Genomic DNA, 14511 nt, shown 5'->3' with positions numbered 1-14511 from the left:
GGCACCCACACACAGTTACACCTACCACAAGCAATGCTCCTCTACCCTGGCACAGACCACGCCAGTACTGATACCCTCTCAGGTTTCTTTCCCCCCACTGTGAATCTTCTGCCCACATCCTGTGGAGAAACAGATCCAGTTAAAATCTGCCAAGTTTCCACTGTTGATTTCCCTCCCTGCACCCCCAGACCCCTCCTAGCAACTGACCACTCAGATATTCAGGCTTTCATTTAAATGCAGATTTGCAGAAATACTCTTATGGACTCTGGGTTTTAATACTTGCACAATTGCCCTGTAAAGACCAGTGATTTTTTTAAAAAAATGTTTACCCTTTCTTAATGCAGTTTTAATCCGCTCAACATCTATTTTAATGCTGATTATAATATAACCCTTTGTAACTTTCACTTTCCGCTCTCTGTGTTGTTGGGATTTTTTTTTGGTAGAAGCCAGATGACATGACTTTCGACTTTGTTTTCTGTATCCTTTGGCATTCTACCTGCCCTCTTTTCTCCTGACTTATCCCCACACAAGCAAATACAGCAATGCATAGAAGTGGCTTTGGACACTTTATGTTGTATGGAACTGTTTCCAGCTTCATTCTTGTCATTAAAGATGAGCTGCTTTTACGAACTTCAAGATTTTCTTCAAAACACTTCGTACTTGCAAGTCATCTTCTTAGCTTATCACCTTTCTAAATCCAAGCCTCCTGTGTGGAAAGCATTCAAACACTGCCAAACTTAAAAGCATGCAAACAGCCACATTAAATGTTTGATCAGTCCCACTGAAATTAAACACATACAATAATTTGTTTTTATAGATTAAAAAGACGTAAAGTCAAACAAGTTCCTTTTCTAATTCTCCAGTTTCTTGTTATTTTTAATTCTTGTGAAGCTTATGAGACTAATTTCACATGTAAAGGCAGCTTTTTTCTGTGAAGATTTTTAAAATACACGCCTCATACAGAGTTATTTTTTTCCAATTCAAAGTCTGTCCTCAGGTATCTTGCACAAATCCCATTAACTTTAGTACATCTCTAAAGGCAGAATTTGAAACCTGTAAAGAACTGGGTCACTGGACAATGGCAAGTCTCAGAGACTTCTTTTCCGAGTTATAACAAGAGAAAAATACCTCTTCCCTCAGGCACTATGCGAACATTCCCATTTGTCTGTAAACAATACCAAACACTTGAAATTTGATAGGTTACATTTCATCCTCGCTCACTTAGGATTTTTCCCTTTTACTATAGCTAATAGCCATTTAGTCCTTAATGTAGTATTTGTAGCTGATGCTAGATCATCCAAGTACACAATCCCACGGGGCTGCCTCACTGCAGATTTCAGTGCCTGGTTCACTCCAAGCTTAAAACTGGTAGCTATCAACAACTGCTTGTAAAGGGTCCCTCTGTTTTCCTGGGGTTTTTTTTTTGGTCCCCAGGAAAACTGCTTTCACATGCTGGTCATATTGACTAGCTCCTGCCTTACCTCTATTTTTTAACACCGGTAATAAAATCTCTCTATCACATTCATAGAATACAGAATAATCAGGTATGAGATCTACAAGCAGGAAAATCAGTCCAGGAACAGAGTGTTTTTTTCACAAACTAATCTACATTTATTGTGTCAGTAAACGTGACTGAAGTAATAGTCTTAGAAGACTTCCATCACCATGATCATTCTCTGCAATGAACATCTGAGATCTATATACTGTTCTCATACAACTGGTTTTATTCCATTACATACGCTTGTTCTAGCACAAAACTTAATGTCGCACTTAAAATGAGACCATCCTAACCTAACCCGGCCAGTCAGGAGACACAAAGAGACAGGACAAGTCACTATGCACTATTCAGAAGTTAACTATGAGTTCCCTTTCCATACTCACTTTTCTTAGAAAGTTCAGATTTGCCAGTATCATTCAGATAGCAAAACTCTAAAAAAAAAATAAAATGTCCAAGTTACATGCTAATGACATATAGTTTGTGTTTTCAAAGAGAGTATCACCCTTTAGATTTGCTTCTGCTCCAGACTGTGAGGACAGCCTACTGGAATGAATGAGGACAAGGCCTGGAATTCTAATCCAGACTATACTAGTTGTGTGTGCAACCTCCAGCAAAGTGTTTCACCTACCTTACATGTCTGCACCTCTACAGACTTTGTGATTCCCTCAGTTGTCTAGGGGATGCTGGTAACATTCAAGAATACATGAAAATATCTTAAATATTTCCACGCAAAGATCTGCTGGCAACACACATTATTTCCATCATAGTCATATATGGGGGAGAAAAAAAAAAAAAAAAAAAAGGAATCTTTCTATGCCAGTATTTTGTCCCAAGAAAAATAATTATTAATTTTAATTACTTTAACTTGCATCACGGTAACTCTAATTCCAGGTTGGTTTTGGCACAATTCAAGTCACCATCTCTTATTTGGAATAGAGATATAAATTCAATTTTCTTGCTTTTTATTCCTCGAAGCCTAAACACAGATGTTAACTTTTTTTTCCAAACTCACGTGTTCTTTTCCTTGTTAAATTTCTGTCTTTGTACTGCAGCACCAAAGCTCTTCCGATCCACTGTATTGTAGATTAATCCATCAATCCCTTTTCCTCTGTGTTTTTGCCCTTGGCAAATCATTAGCCCAAGGGAGAACTCAACAGAAAAATCCAAGATTTCACTCCAACCACAGCTGAAAATATCTTTCTTCTGCCTCTACAAAAGCTTCGCTATCTCAGATACCATATCTTGCAGATTTTCCTCTCCTTACTACATTTCCAGCTTTACTGCACAGCCACTAATTTCCACAGTTGTCCCTTTCCATTCCACTATCTTCCCTCCAGCAGCTGCCTTCTGGGCTATATTTGTACTGTGTCTCTACTTGCCGTAATCAATTTCAAATAAAAACGTTCTCACATTAAGTCCTTGGACCAGACCCTGATTTTCTAGCCATTATCTTCCCCCCCACTTCTCAAGTCATACGATTTAGCTGAACACATTCATTGCTTTGAAACCTCTCGATTCTAAACTTGAAAGTAGTAATTGAGATTCCTCAGATTCGTTTCTCTTTTCAGTCCTTGAACACCATGAGATAAAAGTTCATTACAAAAGTAGAGCTACTCCTGACTGTTCAAAGAAGATACAAAACATAAGATTAATTTGAAAAGGCTGGACCTTTCACTACAGGTAAAATTATTAATGCATAGGTGTTTTCTACTTCCACTCTAATGCTGCAAATCACTCTTTTGAATGGAAGGTACTGTTTCACTTCAGCCCTGAAAATCTCCTGATCCTACTGCCTTTTGCAAAGTTCTCTCCTAGGCTGCTTCAGCACAGCATGTTGTGTACTGATTATTTTGGCACAGAGCTCCCCAGTCAACTGTCTTTCACCTTTACAACCTATATAAAAATTAGTTCTGGAAAGTGTAAAAGGTGGTATTAAATATGATTGCCGTGGATTTATGCACCAAAAGCTGAGTTCAAAAAGGCACTTAACCTAGAAAACCCAAAATTTCAAAAAAAATTCTGAAGCACTCATGTGAAGGTATTGGCCCTCTGAATAATGAAGCAAAGCTGTAAAGGTTCTATGGAGCACGCACCCCAAGGAGGAAAAACCCACCAGACTGAACCCTCCCCGCTGTACCTAGAGGTTGTGGTGTGCTGCAGGTTTCTGTGGAGCCTGGTAGTGACAGCACGGGGAGCTCCTCAACCCCACCGCAGCGCCCACCTGCTCTGGAACGCTCAGATGTCAGGGATCAGGAAGGATTACGCCAGGGCAACTGGAAGCTAACTGGAACCCATTTGTCTGGGTTTCTAGAAGAGGAAGATGGAGATCACTGACCCCAGTGTTCCTCGCGCAGCCAACCTGCCTGACCATGGCACCGAGCTGCCTCGGCTCCCACGTCCTCAGGGAACCGCTGAGGATTCTGTGGTAACTACTCACACGGAAACGCTACTTCTCAGCGCAGTTTAGGAAACCGCTCCCTCTCTGCGCTGCTGCGGGTGTCACAGTGGGATATAACCCCCGAGGCCGGGCCCTGCCTGGGTACGCGGTGCCGGGGCCCTCGCACCTCACCGCGGCCTTCGACCCCTCCATCGCTCCTTGCGGCCTGGCGCTGCGCCACGGCCCCCTCAGGCGGCGGGGCCGGGGCTGCATGGGGCGGGTATCGACACTCACGGCCCGGGGCCGGGCGACAGGGAAACCGCCCGCCGAGATGCCCGGCGCGGGGAGGGGGCGGCTGCTCCCGCCCTGAGCGGGACCGGGCCGGTGCTCCGCGCACACCTGCCTCCCGCCGCGCCGCCAGGCCCGGCCACCCCTCCGCCGGGGACGGCGATGAGTAGGACCCGACCGCGCCGCTTACGCACTCTGCGCCCGACACGCTAGCACCTACGGCATTTGCGCAGCGCCAGCCCTCTCAGGTGCAGCGCCCGTTGACGACATTACGGAGAATTCGTAGGGAACACTGACCTCTTTGAGGGGCTTTACGTAAGTGACGTTCCTAGGTGCAGGCTTGGCCGCTCCTAACCCGCGTAGCTGCGGGAGCCCTCCGAACCGCAGGGACCCCTCTCCCCGGACGGCGGGTGGGACTACGCAGTTTGCGCAAGGAGTAGCGGCCCCAGGTAGGAAACCGGCCGGGCCGGGCCGAGCAGCTTTACGCCAATTCCGTAAGGCTGCGCCGGCCTGCCGCGGGGAGAGAGGAAACGGCCGGTTCCGCGCCGCTACGCAATCGTCGCGACGGCCCGGCATCCCGCTACGCAGTTGGCGTAAGGCTCTCTCTCAGGTGCAGGGAGGGGGCGGGCCCACGTTGCCCGGCAGCCCCAGCCTATGGGGGCGCTGGGCGCTGTCACGTGCCGGAGCCCCGCTCGCCGCTGCGGAGCCGGAGGAGCCGGACGGGGCCACGGAGCCGGGACGGGGCCGGGGGGCTGCGCCGGGGCCGGCGGCGCGCGGGGTGAGGCGGGCGAGCGGCGGGGCCGGCGGCGGGCAGGGCGCGGGGCGGCGGGCAGCCCTCCCTGCGCGCCCCTGAGGGGAGGCGGGCGCCGGGCGCCGCTCCTCCCACTGCACCGGGCACTGCGGGCAGGAGGCAAGGGCAGGGCACGGCGCGGGGGGCGGCGCGGGGGGGATGGGAGGCGGCGCGGGGCGGGGGGGGGGCGCTGCTGCGCGCGCGGCGGGGTCGCTCGGCGCCCTGAGGGGCGGCCCGCGGGCGGTGCGGGGGCGGCGGTGCGGGGCTGGGCGCTGCGCGCGGGCGGGCGGCCTCGCGGCGGTACCTGCCCGCGGGCGCGCAGGTGCGTGCGGGCTGCGCGCGGGGCGGGGCGGGGCCGCGCGGGGCGGGGCGGGGGCGCCCGGCGGGCGGAGCGGGGGTCCCGTCCCCGCCAGGTGCCCGGGGGGGCGGCGGGCCGGGGCTCCCGCAGAACTTCGCTCGGGCCGGGCCCGGGGCGGCGGCACCCGCGTCCCCCGCGCTGCGCCGCCTCCCCGGGACGCGCTCCGGTGCTGGGGCTCCCTGCGGGCCGGTTCCCTCTCCTCGTCCTGCGGCTGCCCCGCGCTGCGGTTTTGTTAACGATTAACCCGCTCGCTCTGCTGCAGGGGGGGCTTGGAGGGGCAGCTGGGGTCCTGTGCAGGCTGCTGAGCCACCGAAACCAGAGTTCTGAATGGGAGCAGGAGCGCGCATTGCCTACCTCCGTGCCTTATTATTTATTTACCTGGTTCTGAAAATGGTGCCGTGTGATTTACAGAAAGTACGGAGAGCGTGTCCCGCTCCAGAGAGCGTGCATTCCCGACAGCCCGGCCACAGGGCACGGCAGTACCAAAAATTGATGAACCAGGGGGTCCTGGATGTACTTGAATTATTTTTTTCCTCCGGCTGTGCACTATGGTTCCATTAACATTTTTTAAAAGTTTTGCAGACTTTGTCCTCAAAACTCAGGAATTCAAAGTGTGGCTGAAGTAAAGAAAGGCTGAAGCGGAGGGCATTGTTGTCAGAACAGAAGGTATTTCTTATTGCCAAGTTCCAGAAAATATTTGCGCAACTGTAACTTCATTTAAAATAGCTTAAATTAAAATAGCTGTGTGTTCTAGTGAGCATTTGAAACTTGGCCTTCTAGGGTAATGACAGAAAATTAAAATAATTTCCTTCATTCATGCAGAATAGTTTAACAGCCTTGGAAGGAATGGAGAAGGAAGGACTGCTTGAAAAACTTGGTCTCATTTTATTTTTGAAGACATGGTAGTAACCATTTTTGAGAGACCCAAAGGAAGCGACTGTGGAGGCGGAGGGGTCTGGTGCTTGCGGGGAGGAAGGAAGGAAGGAGGATGGAGCAGTGCTGTCTGTGCTTGGAGGGAGGCCTTACAAACAAAACTTTTGGAACAGGAGGGGAGGAAGGCCTGACGGTGTCTCTGTAGAGGTTATGTTGCTGTGTTTCTTTATTTGCACAAGGTTGTTGCTCATAGTCTCTGAAAAGCAAAAGCGTTTTCCAAGAATTTAAAGAGTCCGCCTCTTAGACGGGCCATCAGAAATTTGTAAAAGCTGGGTTGAAGTTATTTCCTCCCAGTGTGGAGAGGGAGAAGTAATCCATGTCAGCAGGCTGCAGCTGGCTGTAGCTTCTGCTAAATTCCTGGTCATTTTTAGGAAGTTGGACTTGTCTCTGGAAATTTTCCTCTGCTTTGTGTTGGTGTGGGATGAAGGGAGAGATGGCAAAAAGAGTGGGTAGGGATTGCCAACAGTAAGGTTTCAATATTTTCGGTTTTCTGTTTCTCGGGATGTTGTCATTGACGATGCAAGTCTAGTGCTGATTTGGCATTTCTAGTAGAATCTTTAGTCCTTGCTGGTTTTCTTATTCCTGTTTCTATAAAGGGGTTTTATTTGCGTGGGCTATTCATCCGAACTAATCATAATTATTGAACTATTGACAATGTCGTCATCTCTCCACAAAGACAACACTGATGAAGTGCCAGTTCTTGCTCCGAGTGGTTGATGAGCTAAATGCAAGGTAGAAATCTAGGACTTAATTTCTTGGGGAACTGGAGAAATACTCGATCTAGAAGTACTTGTGTGTTGGGTGATAACTGGTATGAGTGCTGCTGAAGAAGTGACTGAATCAGCCTCATGGTTTGTCTTAGAAGGAGGACTTGGACAGAATTGATTTCATACCAAAGATTCAGAAGCAAATGAGAAGAAAGTGTAAATGAATGGCAGATGGCAAAAGGCACACCATGCCTAAACATTAGAGAAGTAGTTTAAACTCGGGTGGATATGCAGGTATTGGTGACCCTTGTTTCTGACGTGTAAGCAGTTTTTTCCATGCGTGTTCGTTCAGTAACATGATGCTTAAGGTGGCAGAGCTCTTTCCTTTTGAAGCCCCTCAGTTAATGTTCCTCAAAGGCCTGCGGGTGGACTGAGATACTACCTTTTTTGAACTGCGAAATCCTGTTTGGAAATAAGAAAAAAAAAATAGTCTGAGAAGCTGCTTCATGTTGTGAAAAACCTCACTGTAGAATCATGAAAGCTGCACTTTTTCCACGTTGCTTTGGAAGCAGCTGAACTTTGTAACTTGGCGTGTAAATAGAGCTCTTTGAAGAGCACATCCAGGGCTGGAAGGAGGGGAGAGGGAAATGCCCTGGCTTGGTTAACAAACTTCTGAGCGTGTAAAGAAAGCCACGGTGGGCGTGCTTGTTGAAGTGTCTGTTAAAACACAGAAGTTTGCAGAGTCTTGTCCTTGGTTGTGGTGGTGTACATACACCTAGAAGTGGCCAGCGTAAGCGTAAATATGAAACAAGTAGGAAAGTGGTGGGTTGTGTATTTCTGTAGACTGGGCTGGGGGAGGGAGAGTACTCGGGCGATGGAGGGGAAGGTGCCAGGGGATGTGCTGGACACCCAAGGGCGAGTGAGGATGCAGAGGTTCAGTCCACACCTCGCTAGGGTAACTTGCAGCTCTTGGTGAGTTAGGATTTATGGTGAGCCTAGCCGTGCCAACAGACCACTGCAGCACAGCAGTTTGATTTCTGTAACTTACTTTGTATCGAGGCGGGAGGAGGGAGGGGTTTTCCGTGCTAACAACATGCACATGAGGAGCACTTGGCTGATGTGGTGTCCTGGATTTGCAATAAACTGAGCAATATTGGCAAGTAAAGATTGCTTTACTGCTGTATATGCTGTAGTGATGAGATCAAAAGGAAAATTCCTGTTTAAAGCAACATGAAAAAGTTACAGATTTAAATAGCAGAAAACTGCAAGTCTTAAACATTTCTGTAGAAATCATAGTTTAAGTACATTTGTTGTAGTTGCAGTGTGATTTGACAAATAAAACTTTCTTTTTCATTTTCATATTTAAAGAAACAGAAGCCTAAGCTGCCCTCCCTGAAAATATTTGCTTATATTTTTTATCAAAAGCGCTAATTGATACAAGCTACAAGACCAGAGACAATATTTTTTCAGTTGTATTTTTGCATTTCTTGGCACTTGTGCAGTTTTTCCTTCTTATGTGCATGTCTCGCTGAGCAATGATGACAGAAAACATAGATTGTGGCACATACACTGTGTCAACTCACAGAGAGAGAGTGTTTCTGTTTAACTTTTTTGAAAACCTTAATTCAGGTCCCTTTAAGAAAACGCATTCATAGGATTTCTTATGAAGGATATGAGAGAGTTAACGTAAACTTCTTGCACTTTGGATTTTTGGACTTTATTTTGTAACTAAATTACCTTATGTTTCTGGTCCTTTCACTCTCTGCATCAGGGAATGGAAGAGGACTGAGAAAATTCTTGGACCCTACTCCGCATTGGTCTGTGCCTTGTATTCATACTTCTGCTTTGTAACGCATATACTGACCTTTCTGTTGATTTCCTATGCAGTATCGGAATGTGAACAAGGTGCTGGTTGTAGGAGAAGCATAAGAAAAAATTCAGGGTATGTCATTTGTTCTGCTGTTACTGAAGGCATGTATGTAAAGCATGGGACTGGGGCTGTTCTGTCCCTTCTCTCCTGCTAAAACCAAGACCTCTGAGAGTAATCCAGTGCGTGGATTTTCCATGTGGCTGAGCGGGGGTGCTGTATTACTGGCCACCTGCACATTTGCCGGTTGGCTAATGGAGTAGTAAAGACCATGGATTATTAAAACCCAGGCCCTTGTTGTTTTACTTAATTGATTTTTCTATAATTATGCAAAACTTCATAACTCTTTTGTAGTAAAGTATCTTCATAACGTGCTGGCAAATTAGAGGTGTAGATGGATGTTGAAGAAGAACAATCTTGCGAAATCCAATTGCTAACTGATTTTAGGGGATCTCTTGGATTGTGGAAACTTAAGTAATCCTGCTGCATGGGTTGATTTAAATTAGTTCTCTTACATTGTGGTTTGGCATACTGTTTAAGAGCCTCAAGACGCTACTTGTGATTGACATAACAAAATGTAAATTATATGCTGTTTTACTAGGCTCTGATTTATCTGTTGTAAGGTTTGTGTACCAATAGTATTAAGCTCTTCTTGCAGTAATGTTTCTCTTGCATGCACTGTCTGCATAGGGGAATTAAATTATCCTTAATTGTATGCTTAAAAATAAAACAAAATTGGGGTGTGTCTGGCTATCACAGTAAAATAAATTTTGCTGCTTCTTGTTCTTTTTGTGCATTTACTTTAATTGACTTTATTGAAAAATTGAATGTTTGAATATCTGGTTGGAAAGAACACTCTTACTGGTGGCTAACCATGAGATGTCATGGAACTTGAAGAAATATTAGAAAGCAGAACCAATTAAGGTTTTAGACCTTAAACTGTGATGTAGTTACTGCCGAAGAAGTAAAATGATTGAAGCAGAACTTGGCATTTGGCTTGGCAGTAAATGAACTCAATGGTGAGAGACTGGTGTTGCCTCTTAGAAATTGCCCAGGAGCAGGAAAGGGCAAGCTGGTTTTAGAGGCCTTTACTTCTCTATTTCCTCCGTTTATTGGGAGGGGAGACACTTTAACTAAATGCATTTCTTGTTTGACTTGTAATGCAGCAAATCTGAGTGTTAGCATAGTGTTTGAAGTACTGGTCCCTGAAGTGTCTTTAGTTATTTTCTGAGACACAGGTGTGATGCTCCGAACACGTGGAAGTGTTTCTCCCAGGCTATTGGATTGAGTTGATTATGACACTAAACAAGACCTTCCCCTAATCCTCGCTGTCGGCTGGCAGTACCTGCTTTCCTGGAAGAGCATAAACAGAGTACAGGCGTGTGGGAAGCGCAGGAGCTCTTTGAAGCTGTTTTGGGAACAAGTGGTGTGTGTTTTTAGAAATGAGCTTTGGCAAAACAGTCACTGTGGAGGCTGAGACTTGAGGCTGGAGAGCAGGGTGTCCTTGGGCAAGCAATGCTGCTGACTTCCTCCAGTGAGATTTTCCCACAAAATGGTTTATCCTAGTGCCAATGACACTGAAACTGATATATTGTTTTTATTCTATATGTTAAAGGAGGTGGGTCAGGTCCTGTAACAGTGAATTGTGATAAGCCATGGTTAATCTTGGAGGAGGCATCAAAAATTTCATTACTTGTTGCAGAGCATTGAGTGGCTTTGTTTTTTTGTTATGGTGCAGCAGCCAAAGCATTGTTACTGAGAGCCTGTTTAACCCTTTCCATAAATGTGGTATCTCTCTTGAATGCCCTTGTAGCTGCTCTTTTAAAAGTGTACACAATTCAGCAAGGAAACAAGCCAACATGCCGCATCCCACTGAAGTTAGTTGCCATTGTTGAAATAGGTGGTGTCTTAAAGTTGCTAGCTGGTATATGTAGGAATAAAGAAGGTGTTTAACTTAAATGGTCTTTTTACAGCCTGCTTAGCAAGACATTGAGTGGCTGTACTAAACATATCACCTGGAGACTTGTGAAAGCCTACAGTTAAGACAGTACAAATCAGTCCATTTAAAAAACAAATTACAGCTTGTATTGAAAAGAAAAAAAAAAGCCATTTGAGTTCTCTGCCCTATGGGAGTCAGCTGTCAAGAGTGAAGCTGGTGCTGTGTTTCTGGTATGATATGTAGCATGATCATAAAGGATCCGACTCTGTCACCTTTCGTAGATAGGATGAATGGGGTCGGGTTGGGGATCTTTTTGTTAGTCATAGAAACAAATAACATGTTATCTGAAAGTGCTGACTAACGTGTGTTAACGTTTAATCAATTGTGGAGTTCAATTCAAATAACAGCTATTTATGTGGTGGTAATTATCTGATCCTGAGCGTGGCTGTAGTGCTGAGCTCTGGGCTGGTGGGGCACGGTGCAGGCAGCGCAGCCTGGTTTTCCAGCCGTGCTGTGGGGAAGCTGTGAGAGATGTGTGACTGATGCTGGATCTGGATGAAGGCTTCTGTTTTCGAGTATGAAGACAAGAAGAAATATTGGTAATTTATTCTTATTTTTTGATACTTCTGTGCCGAAGGGGCAGCTCTTCGCACATTGGGAACTTGCTCTTTTTCTTTGGGGTGGTGCTGTAGTTTGCTCTCTGACCCTCTGTGTGCTTAGTACTTTTTTACTTATCTACTTGGCTTGATTTCCATATATATAACATGACACTTTTTAAGTATTTGCTGCAGTGGAGAGGGCTCTGGAATAGAAGGGGAGCTGTAGGTGTACAGCATGTGTCTTCAGGGAGTGAGGTACCACAGAACACATGCCGCAGCTGGAAAGCTGGGGGCTGTGGTACGATGGGACAGGTAGGGAACATGGAGCTCCAGGTAAGATAGTTGGAGGGAAAGGGTTGCAAGGAATCCATAAAGGACAGTATGGAGGACTGTGAAGTGCTCGTAGAGAAAACTGAGGATTGGAAGGTACCCGTAGAAATCTGGGGAGTGTTTAGCCCCAGAATAACATATTGTGGTAGTTGTGCACCTCAGAGCCAAGCCTGGACTAGTTTTAGAGTAATTAGTAAGAGAGACTTCAGGTTCGATTGTCTTTGGAGGTGGATTCTAGCAACCTGAACTGGCTGATCTTTTTTCTTTTTTTCTTTCTATATAGGGACATGAAAGGTGTGCCTAGGTAGGTCTTCTGTTAATTAGCAATACTGATGTTATTATGATGAATGTTAGTTATGTAACTCCTCACCCTGAATCAAAGAGGAAGAAAAATTTGTATGGCCTCAGCTCTTGGCTTTTGCAGTTACTTTCCTGAATAGTAAGTGCAGCAAGAACAGGAGGGTTTTTTCTTCTTTTTTTTTTTCTTTTTTTTCCTTTCCCCTTAAGTAAACTAGACTGAAATCCTACCTGAGAACCTACTGGAGCTGGCAGCTGGACTCTAATGAAAGTGAAGGAGCTTGGGCTCATCTTATTTGCCTCACGAAAACTTTTGACATTGCTAGACTGAGAAATGAGATCTCAGATGTAATCTCAGATGTCTGCTGGAATTATTTTGTAAATGCATGTGGTACAGAGACTTAGAATATTTGGATTTGTACTCCTCTTCCAGTCCTAATCTCTTTGCCTTTACTCTGATAGCTGGTTTAGCTCAACAGAAGAGGAAAGGAAAACATAAATGCCCAAGAACTGATTTCTCCCCACCTCTGCTTTGAAGAATGCCTCTTCCATGTCATAGATTCTTAGTGACTGTCACCTTTTCAGAGAGCTAAAAGTGTTTGGTAAGCAGCTATTCAATGTCCCAATGCCTCATGATTTCTTGATTTGATGTCTAGATAATTTGACCTAACAAATAGATCAGGGCTTCTTTGGTTACCTGGTCATGCTGTGCAAGCCTTTAATAATATAGAGACTTAATTTGTTTCTTTAAAGTAATCAGCTGTGCCATTTGGATGACCTTAAAGAGTGTATCACTGGGCTTGAAATGGAGCGCTGCATCTGTGTGGTAACCGCGGATGTTACGTTCTGTGCATCACAGTCAAGACTTGAATAATCGTGAGCATTCCTTCTAAAACTGGAAATGGGTAAAAAGCCCAGTGAATAACCTCTTCAACACCAGGTGCAGAGCAGCACTGTGATCCAGTGGAGAAGGTCTGGTGTTTAAACCGAAAGTATTGGTTACGGGAGCATTTAGCCCTTTTTCAGGTTCTGCTGCTGATTTACTGCACAACTTCATTTCTTTGTGTCTGAAGATCCCCTGTAAAGACCTGACATGTTTCCCTCTGTTGCAAAAGCTGTTATTTTAAAACCAGCAATAAACGTACTCTGGTAAATATGGTGACAAGTATTCTAGAAAAGCCAGGAAGAAAAGCAAATACTGGGAAGGTGGGGGGAGACAAAGCTGATAACTTCTTTGCTTCTGGTGGGTGAGGGTGAAATTGGTGACTGCCAAAAATATGAGCTCAGAGAAGTATCTTGTTCTGCTCTGAGCCCACATCTGTACACACCTCCTCATCTCTACAGATGGCCAGGAGGCTGAAGAGAGAACACAGTTGTCTAAATTTGTGTAAGAGAAAAGAATCATGACTCCCACCTTGAAGGCGAACAGGAACCTCCTGTAACTGGGTTATTTTCAACAATTTAAAGAATTTGGTTGATTTTTCAGTTTTAGCAAATTATGTGAAACCTGACACTGTTTTTAGTTGCTAAATAAATGATTTTTTTAAAACTACTTTGTATAAAAAGGTGGTTGGCTGGAACTGTACTCTTTACTTTTTCAAAACTAGCCTGCTAAGGAATACATTTGATCTAGAAGTCATCTTTTCATGCTGATGTTTTAACAACTTACAAGATACTTCTCCACTTCAGTGTTCATAGTACTTCATATTTTAGAAAAAACAACGGTCGCTGTTTAAATAGTGATGGTACTATTTAAATCAATCATGATAAAAGGCACAAAAATAAAATATTTTCTTCTTTATGTTTCTCTTCTACCGACATTAGCGTGGGAATAAGATCGTTGTTTGTAGGTTGATTATTTTTATAAAGTCTGCTTTATTTTGGGGGGGAATTCAGTCATTTTCCTTATGTTAGCCCATGAGATAAAGGATGCTGTTTAAAGCAGGGAGCTGGGAGTCAGCATTATATAAGTGGTGGCCTCTTGACCAAAAATGTTTTTGTGAATGTGACCTCATGTAATAAACCAACAATAAGAGTGGTTTACAAAGTACATCTTTGACAGTTCTCCAATTAACCCCCGTTCTTTGCAGACAGGAGTTGAATACTGAATGTTCCTGAATTGTGACTGTATATACTGTTCCCCTCCACCCCAAACACTGAAGAACCTGAAACTGGAGACTTCCTGACCCTTTTAAAAACAAACGAGCAATGTTGTTTAACTTCTTGCTATGGGTCAGGAACCTGAGCTTCATGCCAAGTTTCAGCATGAAACTGAAAACTGAAACTCTGAAACTTTCAGAGTTAAGAAAAAAATCTCTTGCAAAGAACACTTATGTGGAATTACTGATAAAGCTGCGACTGTTGAGACGCTGTGACTTACTAAAGCAGATTCTTAAAAGGGGAATGATATGTGGCCTGCCCTAAACATTCTTCAGTAAATTAGAGTTCTTATTTGAAAAATGTAACCCAGTGCATAGGTGTGATATTTTGTGTTCCTTAATATTGATTCTGCATTGGTGGTAAAATAA

At 44.9% G+C, this 14511-nt stretch overlaps 2 protein-coding genes across 19 annotated transcripts in view; one reads left to right on the top strand and one right to left on the bottom strand.

Moving 5' to 3' along the window:
* The window catches only part of CRB2 (crumbs cell polarity complex component 2), a 73621-nt gene extending 69021 nt beyond the window's left edge, over positions 1–4600 (bottom strand). The window contains exon 1 of one of the 2 annotated variants that reach the window (XM_055793714.1): positions 4461–4600. The gene's annotated coding sequence lies outside the window, so the exon portion shown is untranslated. The remainder of the gene's footprint in view (positions 1–4460) is intronic. The other variant, XM_055793715.1, reaches the window with a different exon arrangement.
* Positions 4502–14511, top strand: part of STRBP (spermatid perinuclear RNA binding protein) — a 72872-nt gene continuing 62862 nt past the window's right edge. For 14 of the 17 annotated variants that reach the window (XR_008745436.1, XR_008745435.1, XM_055793737.1 and 11 more), the window contains exon 1: positions 4813–4941. The gene's annotated coding sequence lies outside the window, so the exon portion shown is untranslated. Of the gene's footprint in view, positions 4613–4812; positions 4942–5193; positions 5276–5885; positions 5978–14511 lie in introns of those variants that run through there. The other 3 variants (XM_055793724.1, XM_027777967.2, XM_055793727.1) reach the window with 3 other exon arrangements.

Source organism: Falco peregrinus, chromosome 1 (assembly GCF_023634155.1).
Source record: "Falco peregrinus isolate bFalPer1 chromosome 1, bFalPer1.pri, whole genome shotgun sequence".
In the NCBI taxonomy this organism is placed as follows: domain Eukaryota; kingdom Metazoa; phylum Chordata; class Aves; order Falconiformes; family Falconidae; genus Falco; species Falco peregrinus.
The sequence above is the reverse complement of the archived record's forward strand: the minus strand, read 5'-3'. Positions and strand labels throughout refer to the sequence as shown.